Consider the following 12,998-nt stretch of genomic DNA (forward strand, 5'->3'; position numbering starts at 1 on the left):
CTGGGTTTTAATGAGAGGGATGAAGCTAATTTTTTTTTTTTTTTAACCACTTAAGGACCGCAGTCTTTTCACCCCTTAAGGACCAGAGCCTTTTTTCCATTCAGACCACTGCAGCTTTAATGGTTTATTGCTCAGTCATACAAGCTACCATCTAAATGAATTTTACCTCCTTTTCTTGTCACTAATACAGCTTTCTTTTGGTGCTATTTGATTGCTGCTGCGATTTTTACTTTTTATTATATTCATCAAAAAAGACATGAATTTTGGCAAAAAAATGATTTTTTTAACTTTCTGTGCTGACATTTTTCAAATAAAGTAAAATTTCTGTATACATGCAGCGTGAAAAATGTGGACAAACATGTTTTTGATTAAAAAAAAACCCATTCAGTGTATATTTATTGGTTTGGGTAAAAGTTATAGCGTTTACAAACTATGGTGCAAAAATTGAATTTTCCCATTTTGAAGCATCTCTCTCATTTCTGAGCACCTGTCAGGTTTCATGAGGTGCTAGAATTCCAGGATAGTATAAATACCCCCCAAATGACCCCATTTTGGAAAGAAGACACCCCAAAGTACTCACTAAGAGGCATGGTGAGTTCATAGAAGATTTTATCTTTTGTCACAAGTTAGCGGAAAATGACACTTTGTGACAAAAAAAATAAATAAAAAGTTTCCATTTCTGCTAACTGGTGACAAAAAAAAATGAAATCTGCCACGGACTCACCATGCCCCTCTCTGAATACCTTGAAGTGTCTAGTTTCCAAAATGGGGTCATTTGTGGGGTGTGTTTACTGTCCTGGCATTTTGGAGGGTGCTAAATTGTAAGCACCCCTGTAAAGCCTAAAGGTGCTCATAGGACTTTGAGCCCCTTAGCGCACCTAGGCTGCAAAAGAAATGTCACACATGTGGTATCGCCTTACTCAGGAGAAATAGTATAATGTGTTTTGGGGTGTATTTTTACACATACCCATGATGGGTGGGAGAAATATCTCTGTAAATGAGATTTCTTTTGATTTTTTTACACACAATTGTCCATTTACAGAGATATTTCTCCCACCCAGCATGGGTATGTGTAAAAATACACCCCAAAACACATTATACTACTTCTCCTGAGTACGGCGATACCACATGTGACACTTTTTTGCACCCTAACTGCGCTAAGGGGCCCAAAGTCCTATGAGTACCTTTAGGATTTCACAGGTCATTTTGAGGCATTTATTTTCTAGACTACTCCTCACGGTTTAGGGCCCCTAAAATGCCAGGACAGTATAGGAACCCTACAAGTGACCCCATTTTAGAAAGAAGACACCCCAAGGTATTCCGTTAGTAGTATGGGGAGTTCATAGAAGATTTCATTTTTTTTTTCACAAGTTAGCGGAAATTGATTTTTATTGTTTATTTCACAAAGTGTCTTTTTCCACTAACTTGTGACAAAAAATAAAATCTTCTATGAATTTCCCATACACCTAATTGAATACCTTGGGGTGTCTTCTTTCTAAAATGGGGTCACTTGTGGGGTTCCTATAATGCCCTGGCATTTTAGGGGCCCTAAACCGTGAGGAGTAGTCTAGAAACCAAATGCCTCAAAATGACCTGTGAAATTCTAAAGGTACTCATAGGACGTTGGGCCTCTTAGCGCACCTAGGTTGCAAAAAAAGTGTCACACATGTGGTATCGCCGTACTCAGGAGAAGTAGTATAATGTGTTTTGGGGTGTATTTTTACACATACCCATGCTGGGTGGGAGAAATATCTCTGTAAATTAAAATGTTTTGATTTTTTTTACACACAATTGTCCCTTTACAGAGAGATTTCTCCCACCCAGCATGGGTATGTGTAAAAATACACCCCAAAACACATTATACTACTTCTCCTGAGTACGGCGATATCACATGTGTGACACTTTTTTGCAGCCTAGGTGCGCTATGGGGCCCAACGTCCTATTCACAGGTCATTTTGAGGCATTTGGTTTCTAGACTACTCCTCACGGTTTAGGGCCCCTAAAATGCCAGGGCAGTATAGAAACCCCACAAGTGACCCCATTTTAGAAAGAAGACACCCCAAGGTATTCCGTTAGGTGTATGGTGAGTTCATAGAAGATTTTATTTTTTGTCACGTTAGTGGAAAATGACACTTTGTGAAAAAAAACAATACAAATCAATTTCCACTAACTTTTGACAAAAAATAAAATCTTCTATGAACTCGTCATACACCTAACGGAATACCTTGGGGTGTCTTCTTTCTAAAATGGGGTCACTTGTGGGGTTCCTATACTGCCCTGGCATTTTAGGGGCCCAAAACCACGAGGAGTAGTCTGGAAACCAAATGCCTCAAAATGACTGTTCAGGAGTATAGGCATCTGCAAATTTTGAATACAGGTGGTCTATGAGGGGCCGAATTTTGTGGAACCGGTCATAAGCAGGGTGGCTTCTTAGATGACAGGTTGTATTGGCACTGAAGTGCAGGAATGTTCTCAAATCGTGACCTGGACATGGCAATTAAGTCGTACCAGCAGTGATCAGAAAAAAAAATTCTGTCACTGCGGTGGGGCGGGTGAGGGTTTGGCCGGGTGATCAGAAGCCCGCAGGGGGCATATTAGGGCCTGATCTGATGGGTAGCAGTGACAGGTTCTAGGGAGGATATGAGGGTGTGTGGGGGTTGTTCAGGAGATATAGAGATATATCTATATATAGGTGGTTGGGAGGGGATCAAGGGATACATGGGGGGGAGCGCTGGATAAAAAAAGTTTATTTACACTAAAATCGCACAGCCTGTCACGGCTGCAGGCTGTGCGTCTCTCCCTGTCACACAAGATCCACAGTGACAGGGAGAGGGAGGCGGAGAGGGAGGCGGAACGGCAACTATGTTGCCTTTCGGAGGGTGATCGCTGTGATTGGCTCACAGCGATCACACGGCAGGGAGCCAATCAGTGACGGCTGCAGGCTGTGCGTCTCTCCCTGTCACACAAGATCCACAGTGACAGGGAGAGGGAGGCGGAGAGGGAGGCGGAACGGCAACTGTGTTGCCTTTCGGGGGGTGATCGCTGTGATTGGCTCACAGCGATCACACGGCAGGGAGCCAATCAGTGACGGCTCCTGCCGATACCCGGAAGCCTTAGCTGTCATAAGACAGCTAAGTGCAGCCGGTTCGGTGCGCACGATCGCGGTGGGGAGCGGCGGCGCCGGTGATAGAGATCTACGCCCTGCCAGCCAGGAGCCCATCAAAACAGGGCGTAGATCTCTATCACCTCGGTCCGGAAATGGTTAAATAAAGGTTTTGGTGGGAATTTTACATATACTACAATGTTACTTAGACGCCTGATCAAGCTTTCCCCTGTGAGAGACAGGTGAAGTGGTGGGAGGAGTTAAAGAGACACTGAAGCGAAAAAAAATGATATTATGATTTGTATGTGCAGCTAAGAAATAAAACATTAAGATCAGATACATCAGTGTAATTGTTTCCAGTACAGGAAGAGTTGAGAAACTCCAGTTATCTCTATGCAAACAAGCCATTAACCACTTCCCGACCGCCTAACGCACAGCGGCGGCCGGGAAGTGGAGCCCTTAAGGACCGGCTCACCCACAGAGGCGGCGGTCCATTTAAGGGCATGGGCGGAGCGATCGCGTCATCCGTGACGCGATCCTCCGCCGGCGCCTGTCACCGCTCGCTCGCCGCAACATCCCGCCGGCTATACGGAAGCGCCGGCGGGATGTTAACCCCGCGATCGCCGCATACAAAGTGTATAATACACTTTGTAATGTTTACAAAGTGTATTATACAGGCTGCCTCCTGCCCTGGTGGTCCCAGTGTCCGAGGGACCACCAGGGCAGGCTGCAGCCACCCTAGTCTGCACCCAAGCACACTGATTTCTCCCCCCCCTGCCCCAGATCGCCCACAGCACCCATCAGACCCCCCCCCCTGCCCACCCCCCAGACCCCTGTTTGCACCCAATCACCCCCCTAATCACCCATCAATCACTCCCTGTCACTATCTGTCAACGCTATTTTTTTTTTTATCCCCCCCCCCTGCTCCCTGCCCCCTCCTGATCACCCCCCACCCCTCAGATTCTCCCCAGACCCCCCCCCCCAGACCACCCCCCGCTGTTTACTGTATGCATCTATCCCCCTGATCACCTGTCAATCACCCGTCAATCACCCCCTGTCACTGCCACCCATCAATCAGCCCCTAACCTGCCCCTTGCGGGCAATCTGATCACCCCCCCACACCAATAGATCGCCCACAGATCCGACATCAGATCACCTCCCAAATCCATTGTTTACATCTATTCTCTCCTCTAAACACCCACTAATTACCCATCAATCACCCCCTATCACCACTTGTCACTTTTACCTATCAGATCAGACCCTAATCTGCCCCTTGCGGGCACCCAATTACCCGCCCACACGCTCAGATTGCCCTCTGACCCCCCCTTATCAATTCACCAGTGCATTAATTACATCTGTTCTTCCCTGTAATAACCCACTGATCACCTGTCAATCACCTGCCAATCACCTATCACCCATCAATCACCCCCTGTCACTGCCACCCATCAATCAGCCCCTAACCTGCCCCTTGCGGGCAATCTGATCACCCACCCACACCATTAGATCGCCCGCAAACCCGCCGTCAGATTACCTCCCAAATGTATCGTTTACATCTGTTATCTTCTCTAAACACCCACTAATTACCCATCAATCACCCCCTATCACCACCTGTCACTGTTACCTATCAGATCAGACCCTAATCTGCCCCTTGCGGGCACCCAATCACCCGCCCACACGCTCAGATTGCCCTCAGACCCCCCCCCCCCCTTATCAATTCGCCAGTGCATTAATTACATCTGTCCTTCCCTGTAATAACCCACTGATCACCTGTCAATCACCTGCCAATCACCTATCACCCATCAATCACCCCCTGTCACTGCCACCCAACAATCAGCCCCTAACCTGCCCCTTGCGGGCAATCTGATCACCCACCCACACCAATAGATCGCCCGCAGATCCGACATCAGATCACCACCCAAGCGCAGTGTTTCCATCTATTCTCTCCTCTAAACACCCACTAATTACCCATCAATCACCCATCAATCACTCCCTATCACCACCTGTCACTGTTACCTATCAGATCAGACCCTAATCTGCCCCTTGCGGGCACCCAATCGCCCACCTACACGCTCAGATTGCCCTCAGACCCCCCCTTATCAATTCGCCAGTGCAATATTTACATCTGTTCTCCCCTGTAATAACCCACTGATTACCTGTCAATCACCTATCAATCACCCATCAATCACCCCCTGTCACTGCCACCCATCAATCACCCCCTGTCACTGCCACCCATCAATCACCCGCTGTCACTGCCACCCATCAATCAGCCCCTAACCTGCCCCTTGCGGGCAAACTGATCACCCACCCACACCAATAGATCGCCCGCAGATCCGACATCAGATCACCACCCAAGCGCAGTGTTTCCATCTATTCTCTACCCTAAACACCCACTAATTACCCATCAATCACCCCCTGTCACTGCTACCTATCAGATTAGACCCCTATCTGCCCCTAGGGCACTCAATCACCCGCCCACACCCTCAGAATGCCCTCAGACCCCAGCCCTGATCACCTCGCCAGTGCATTGCTTGCATCTATTCCCCCCTCTAATCACACCTTGAGACACCCATCAATCACCTCCTGTCACCCCCTAGCACACCTACCCATCAGATCAGGCCCCAATTTGCCCCGTGTGGGCTCCTGATCACTCGGCCAAACCCTCAGACCCCCTTCCGATCACCTCCCCAGTGCATGGATTGCATCTATTTTCCCCTCTAACCACCCCCTGAGACACCCATCAATGACCTCCTGTCACCCCCCTAGCACTCCTATCCATCAGATCAGGCCCAATACAACCTGTCATCTAAAAGGCCACCCTGCTTATGACCGGTTCCACAAAATTCGCCCCCTCATAGACCACCTGTCATCAAAATTTGCAGATGCTTATACCCCTGAACAGTCATTTTGAGACATTTGGTTTCCAGACTACTCACGGTTTTGGGCCTGTAAAATGCCAGGGCGGTATAGGAACCCCACAAGTGACCCCATTTTAGAAAAAAAAGACACCCCAAGGTATTATGTTAGGTGTATGACGAGTTCATAGAAGATTTAATTTTTTGTCAAAAGTTAGCGGAAATTAATTTTTATTGTTTTTTTTTTCACAAAGTGTCATTTTTCACTAACTTGTGACAAAAAATAAAATCTTCTATGAACTCGCCATACACCTAACGGAATACCTTGGGGTGTCTTCTTTCTAAAATGGGGTCACTTGTGGGGTTCCTATACTGCCCTGGCATTTTAGGGGCCCTAAACCGCGAGGAGTAGTCTAGAAAACAAATGCTTCAAAATGACCTGTGAATAGGACGTTGGGCCCCTTAGCGCACCTAGGCTGCAAAAAAGTGTCACACATGTGGTACCACCGTACTCAGGAAAAGTAGTATAATGTGTTTTGGGGTGTATTTTTACACATACCCATGCTGGGTGGGAGAAATTTCTATGTAAATGGACAATTGTGTGTAAAAAAATCAAACAATTGTCATTTACAGAGAGATTTCTCCCACTTAGCATGGGTATGTGTAAAAATACACCCCAAAACGCATTATACTACTTCTCCTGAGTACAGCGGTACCACATGTGTGGCACTTTTTTACACCCTAAGTACGCTAAGGGGCCCAAAGTCCAATGAGTACCTTTAGGATTTCACAGGTCATTTTGCGACATTTGGTTTCAAGACTACTCCTCACGGTTTAGGGCCCCTAAAATGCCAGGGCAGTATAGGAACCCCACAAATGACCCCATTCTAGAAAGAAGACACCCAAAGGTATTCCGTACGGAGTATGGTGAGTTCATAGAAGATTTTATTTTTTGTCACAAGTTAGCGGAAAATGACACTTTGTGAAAAAAAACTATTAAAATCAATTTCCGCTAACTTGTGACAAAAAAATAAAAACTTCTATGAACTCACCATACTCCTAACGGAATACCTTGGGGTGTCTTCTTTCTAAAATGGGGTCATTAGTGGGGTTCCTATACTGCCCTGGCATTTTAGGGGCCCTAAACCGTGAGGAGTGGTCTTGAAACAAAAATGACCTGTGAAATCCTAAAGGTACTCATTGGACTTTGGGCCCCTTAGTGCAGTTAGGGTGCAAAAAAGTGCCACACATGTGGTATCGCCGTACTCGGGAGAAGTAGTACAATGTGTTTTGGGGTGTATTTTTACACATACCCATGCTGGGTGGGAGAAATACCTCTGTAAATGACAATCTTTTGATTTTTTTACACACAATTGTCCATTTACAGAGGTATTTCTCCCACCCAGCATGGGTATGTGTAAAAATACACCCCAAAACACATTGTACTACTTCTCCCGAGTATGGCGATACCACATGTGTGGCACTTTTTTGCACCCTAACTGCGCTAAAGGGCCCAAAGTCCAATGAGTACCTTTAGGATTTCACAGGTCATTTTGAGAAATTTCGTTTCAAGACTACTCCTCACGGTTTAGGGCCCCTAAAATGCCAGGGCAGTATAGGAACCCCACAAATGACCCCATTTTAGAAAGAAGACACCCCAAGGTATTCCGTTAGGAGTATGGTGAGTTCATAGAGGATTTTATTTTTTGTCAAAAGTTAGCGGAAATTGATTTTAATTGTGTTTTTTCACAAAGTGTCATTTTCCGCTAACTTGTGACAAAAAATAAAATCTTCTATGAACTCACCATACTACTAACGGAATACCTTGGGGTGTCTTCTTTCTAAAATGGGGTCATTTGTGGGGTTCCTATACTGCCCTGGCATTTTAGGGGCCCTAAACCGTGAGGAGTAGTCTTGAAACGAAATTTCTCAAAATGACCTGTGAAATCCTAAAGGTACTCATTGGACTTTGGGCCCTTTAGCGCAGTTAGGGTGCAAAAAAGTGCCACACATGTGGTATCGCCGTACTCAGGAGAAGTAGTATAATGTGTTTTGTGGTGTATTTTTACACATACCCATGCTGAGTGGGAGAAATATCTCTGTAAATGGACAATTGTGTGTAAAAAAAATTAACAAATTGTCATTTACAGAGATATTTCTCCCACCCAGCATGGGTATGTGTAAAAATACACCCCAAAACACATTATACTACTTCTCCTGAGTACGGCAATACCACATGTGTGGCACTTTTTTGCAGCCTAACTGCGCTAAGGGGTCCAAAGTCCAATGAGCACCTTTAGGCTTTACAGGGGTGCTTACAATTTAGCACCCCCCAAAATGTCAGGACAGTAAACACACCCCACAAATGATCCCATTTTGGAAAGTAGACCCTTCAAGGTATTCAGAGAGGGGCATGGTGAGTCCGTGGCAGATTTCATTTTTTTTTGTCGCAAGTTAGAAGAAATGGAAACTTTTTTTTTTTTTTTTTTTCCTCACAAAGTGTCATTTTCCGCTTACTTGTGACAAAAAATAATATCTTCTATGAACTCACTATGCCTCTCAGTGAATACTTTGGGATGTCTTCTTTCCAAAATGGGGTCATTTGGGGGGTATTTATACTATCCTGGAATTCTAGCCCCTCATGAATCATGACAGGGGGTCAGAAAAGTCAGAGATGCTTGAAAATGGGAAAATTCACTTTTGCACCATAGTTTGTAAACGCTATAACTTTTACCCAAACCAATAAATATACACTGAATGGGTTTTTTTTTTTTTATCAAAAACATGTTTGTCCACATTTTTCGCGCTGCATGTATACAGAAATTTTACTTTATTTGAAAAATGTCAGCACAGAAAGTTAAAAAAATCATTTTTTTTGCCAAAATTCATGTCTTTTTTTATGAATATAATAAAAAGTAAAAATCGCAGGAGCAATCAAATAGCATCAAAAGAAAGCTTTATTAGTTACAAGAAAAGGAGCCAAAATTCATTTAGGTGGTAGGTTGTACGAGCGAGCAATAAACCGTGAAAGCTGCAGTGGTCTGAATGGAAAAAAAGTGGCCGGTCCTTAAGGGGTAGAAAGCCCTAGGTCCTCAAGTGGTTAAGCTCTCCGACTAAGTTAGTCCTGGAGAGGGCTGTTATCTGACTTTTATTATCTCAACTGTTCCTGGACTGTTTACTTTTTCTCTGCCAGAGGAGAGGTCATTACTTCACAGACTGCTCTGACTCATTTTGAATGCTGAGTGTTGTGTAATCTGCACATATTATAGAATGATGCAATGTTAGAAAAACACTATATACCTGAAAATAAAAGTATGAGAATATTTTCTTTGCTGCTAATCTTCTAGTAATTATTCATAGTACACAACCAATTCACTATATCATATTTTTTTTTCCGCTTCAGTGTCTCTTTAACTAAGTATAGGTGGGGTAGGATATGAGGGTGACAGGCCCCACGCATCCTGAAGAGGCGTGAAACAGCTGTAGACAGTGGGGGCTTTCTGCTGTACCTGTTCTATGTGGCTTCAAGAAAGGAAGACTTGCATAGTGCCAGAGTCCATGCATCTTTTTGTAAAATAATGGTTATCAGGGGTGGACTGGCCAGGGGGGCAATCTCCCCCCAGGTTGCCTTTCATTCAGTGATTTAGGGATATCAGGTTTGTTGTTGTAAGGCAATGTGAAACACTTGGCTAGCTGATAAAAGTGCAATTAGAGGGCAGGCAAGCTGGTAAATATACACAGCATGATGCAGAGCTTGCCTGGAAGGTTCGTGGGCAAACATCTGTCTTGTTTCTCCCCATTGTTATAACGACTGCATGTGTGGACAAGGCTTTAAACAAGTTGAAAAGTTCTTGACAGTCCCTAGACTCCAGGAGGGCTGCTTTCTGACTTGTGTGAGAGACTGGCAGGGACAGGCATCATATTTTAGGAAAGTAGCCTCTGTGTGATGTGAGACTGCAATACAGCTCTGCTCTATCTCAGGCTATTCTCAGTCTCTCTCCACTCCTCTCTCTGAGCTAGGGCACGCCAAAATCGCAATAGCAATCGCTAGCAATTTTCAAGTGCGATTTTGTGAAGCGATTTTTGAATGAATCGCTCCAAAAAATGCTACATGCAGTGTGTTTGCGATTTTTAAAAAAATCACATCGCTGCTGTGAGAACAGTCATAGGGTAACATTAGTCAAGCGCTTTTCAAATCACTGTCAATTTGAAAATCGCTCAGAAGCACTCTTGGTTGGCACCAGCCTCCTTCATTCACCTTTGTTTCCCTCTTCCCGTAGTGCTGGCTGTGTCTTCTTCTTATACAGGAAAACTAAATAAAAGTGCAATCCTGGTGAGGCAAAATATTGTTGTTATTTAGTATTTATATAGCACCACCATCTTCCACAGTGCTGTACAGAACATAATATTGTCTTGTCACTTAACTTCTTCCTTCTCTTTCAGCTTTTCTCTCCTCACCGTTTCTCCCCTTCTCTGCATAAGGGCTCAGACACACTATAAGCGCTTTTCTGAGCAATTGTACCGCGATCATGATTTTAAAGTCAGTCAATGGGAGCCCTTTTTAAAAAGCCCTCAGAAAGTTCTGATGGCTAAAAAGTGCTCATAGAAGCGCTTATAGTGTGTCTGAGCCCTTAGTATTTGTATGCTGCGGGTAAGTTAGGCCCAAGGAGCGCCGAATGATGGCTCTTCCTGCTGCCACTTAACTCCCTGGCGGTGTTAAATACTATTCCCCCTCCGAGTCGTTGCAACTCTGAGGGAGGTGTAATTTGTGGTACGGTTGGTTATCACCAGAGCCCCTGAATTTCCCTTACGTGCCCCACGCAACATATTATTGCTGCTATGGGGCTCCTAGTTTGGGTAACCGGTGCTGAGCGTCATGCACCAAAACCACCTGCTTTGCCTTCTATCTCCTCTCTCCAATCTTGTTATTAGAAACCATAATGTAAAGCTGGCTATACATGCATCAATTGTTAAGGACAGATTCTTTCACTATGATCGAATCATAATGGCTTTTCCACCTGTCAGTACTGAGTATGGATGTGGCCTATAGGGTTTCATACCATAGTGAAGTGGGTCGTGGGCAGGCAGTGATTCACTGCCACTGACCACCAATAAAAAGCAGGTAAGCAAGGCATGGGGGGGGGGGGGGGTATCGAAACTTTGGAAATTAGCATTAACGAGGCAGGGATCATGGTGTCAGCAGGGAGGTCAGTAAGGATATGTCTGGTAAAGGGGAGGCAGTGTTCTCCCCAGAGTTTTTTTTTCCAGCCTGGTGGCATGAAATAGTAGCCGGGTGGCATGAAAAAGTAGCCGGGTGGGGTGAGTTGAAAATGCAGGGCAACTGTGCTTACAGCATAGGAAGAGGTGAGGAGGTGAGCAGATGACAGCCGGGTGGAGCACCCGGCTGAAAGAGCCTGGGGAGAACACTGGGGAGGGGATATCCGAGGTGGAAGAGGGGCATATTTGAGGGATTAGTAGAGATGGTGGCGAAGGGGAGGACGTGTGTGTGTGAAGGTCTTTGGAGGAAACTAACTAGCAACAGAGGCTGGGCTCTATAGTCAGACCCAGCCTCTGTATGGGGATTGCGATGTAAGAACCCCACCTCAGTTTCTCTTTAAGACTATAGTATCCAGTCAGTTTCTACTATCACCATCTCTAATAAATCAGCTTATCTTTCCCCTGTCGGACTTGTCGTCCTGTGTCTGGAAGGCTGCCAACTCTTCAGTGTGATCTGCTATGCATGCCCCCTCTATGCACACTCCCGTGTGTTATTTACATTAGCCAGCTTTTCTCTGCTCGCTTATCTTTTACAAGATGGATAAATCCTATGTTCACATACTGATGAGTCACATACTGCAGAATTACAGACAACCGGGCAGAGCTGTCTGCAAAAAGAAACAATCAGCTTGTAACTCTTCAGTGAGCTGCAGGGGGGAAACACAAATGATCTCTTGAGATTCAAAAAGGAAGGCTGTATACAGCCTGATTGTGTATGGATGTATTTTCTATGTGTGGACATACTGTACATCAACCTACTTCCTGTTTTGGTGGCCATTTTGTTTACAAACAAACTTTTTAAAACTGTTTGACTACTTTTAATGCAGCGGGGAGTGGCAAAATTGTGACAGAGGGTAATAGATGTCCCCTAACACACTGGTATGTTTACTTGTGTGATTTTAACAATACAGATTCTCTTTAAGCTCTTTTCTAAGCGCTTTTGCAGAGCAATTGCGTTTTTTTCACTTCCTGACATCAGTCAGGAAGTGAGCCCCTAGTACGAACGAGCCCCAAGTGTCCTAAAGCACAACCCAGACCTGTCTTATAGGTCACCACATCTGGTGAGTTCATACATATCGGATGTGGTGGTGATTATCCACAGTCCCTGGAGATGGAAGTATATTGCAACCTACTGAGGTGAATAGAAGACCCTGGTTATCTTTAGAATGTAATGGTCAGGAGTAGCAGAGTGTAATATCGTTGAGCAGCACCATCCTTTTGTTTGTTTAGAAAAAAAAGCTGCTAGAACAGGTGAGCAGTAATGGAGGAGCTGCAGTCGGGACAGCAGCATTTTATCAGCATACCCAAATTGGAGGGCCATCAGATGAGATCTTATTGGTCTGTCTAATGGAGCAACCACCAGGGTCGGTCTAAACATTTTGCTGCCTAAAGCAAACATTGTGAGGACCTCCCCTATATTCCCCTCCACCCACTACCAACCACTCTGCTTAAAGTAGCAAACTTTTGTAATGCGAGATGGCCTCCAAGCAGCAAGTGCCCACTCAATACTCTATCACACGTGTAGTACATACTTCTATGGTAGCAGAAAATAGTGCACTTGGCCTACTACACTCACCACACTTTCTGGTATGGGACAGCAGCCCGGTCCCCATCTTCTAAGCTGCTCCATATCCTGGGCTGTTGTCACATAGTATTCCTCCCAGAAAGAGCTAGCAAGCTAAGGATGGGAGGAGGAAGGCATGCTTGCTCTATCACTGGGCAGTGACCAGCTGAAATATATTGGGGAGAACAGCTTGCCCACCCTC

Source organism: Hyperolius riggenbachi, chromosome 6, assembly GCF_040937935.1.
Source record: "Hyperolius riggenbachi isolate aHypRig1 chromosome 6, aHypRig1.pri, whole genome shotgun sequence".
Lineage (NCBI taxonomy): Eukaryota > Metazoa > Chordata > Amphibia > Anura > Hyperoliidae > Hyperolius > Hyperolius riggenbachi.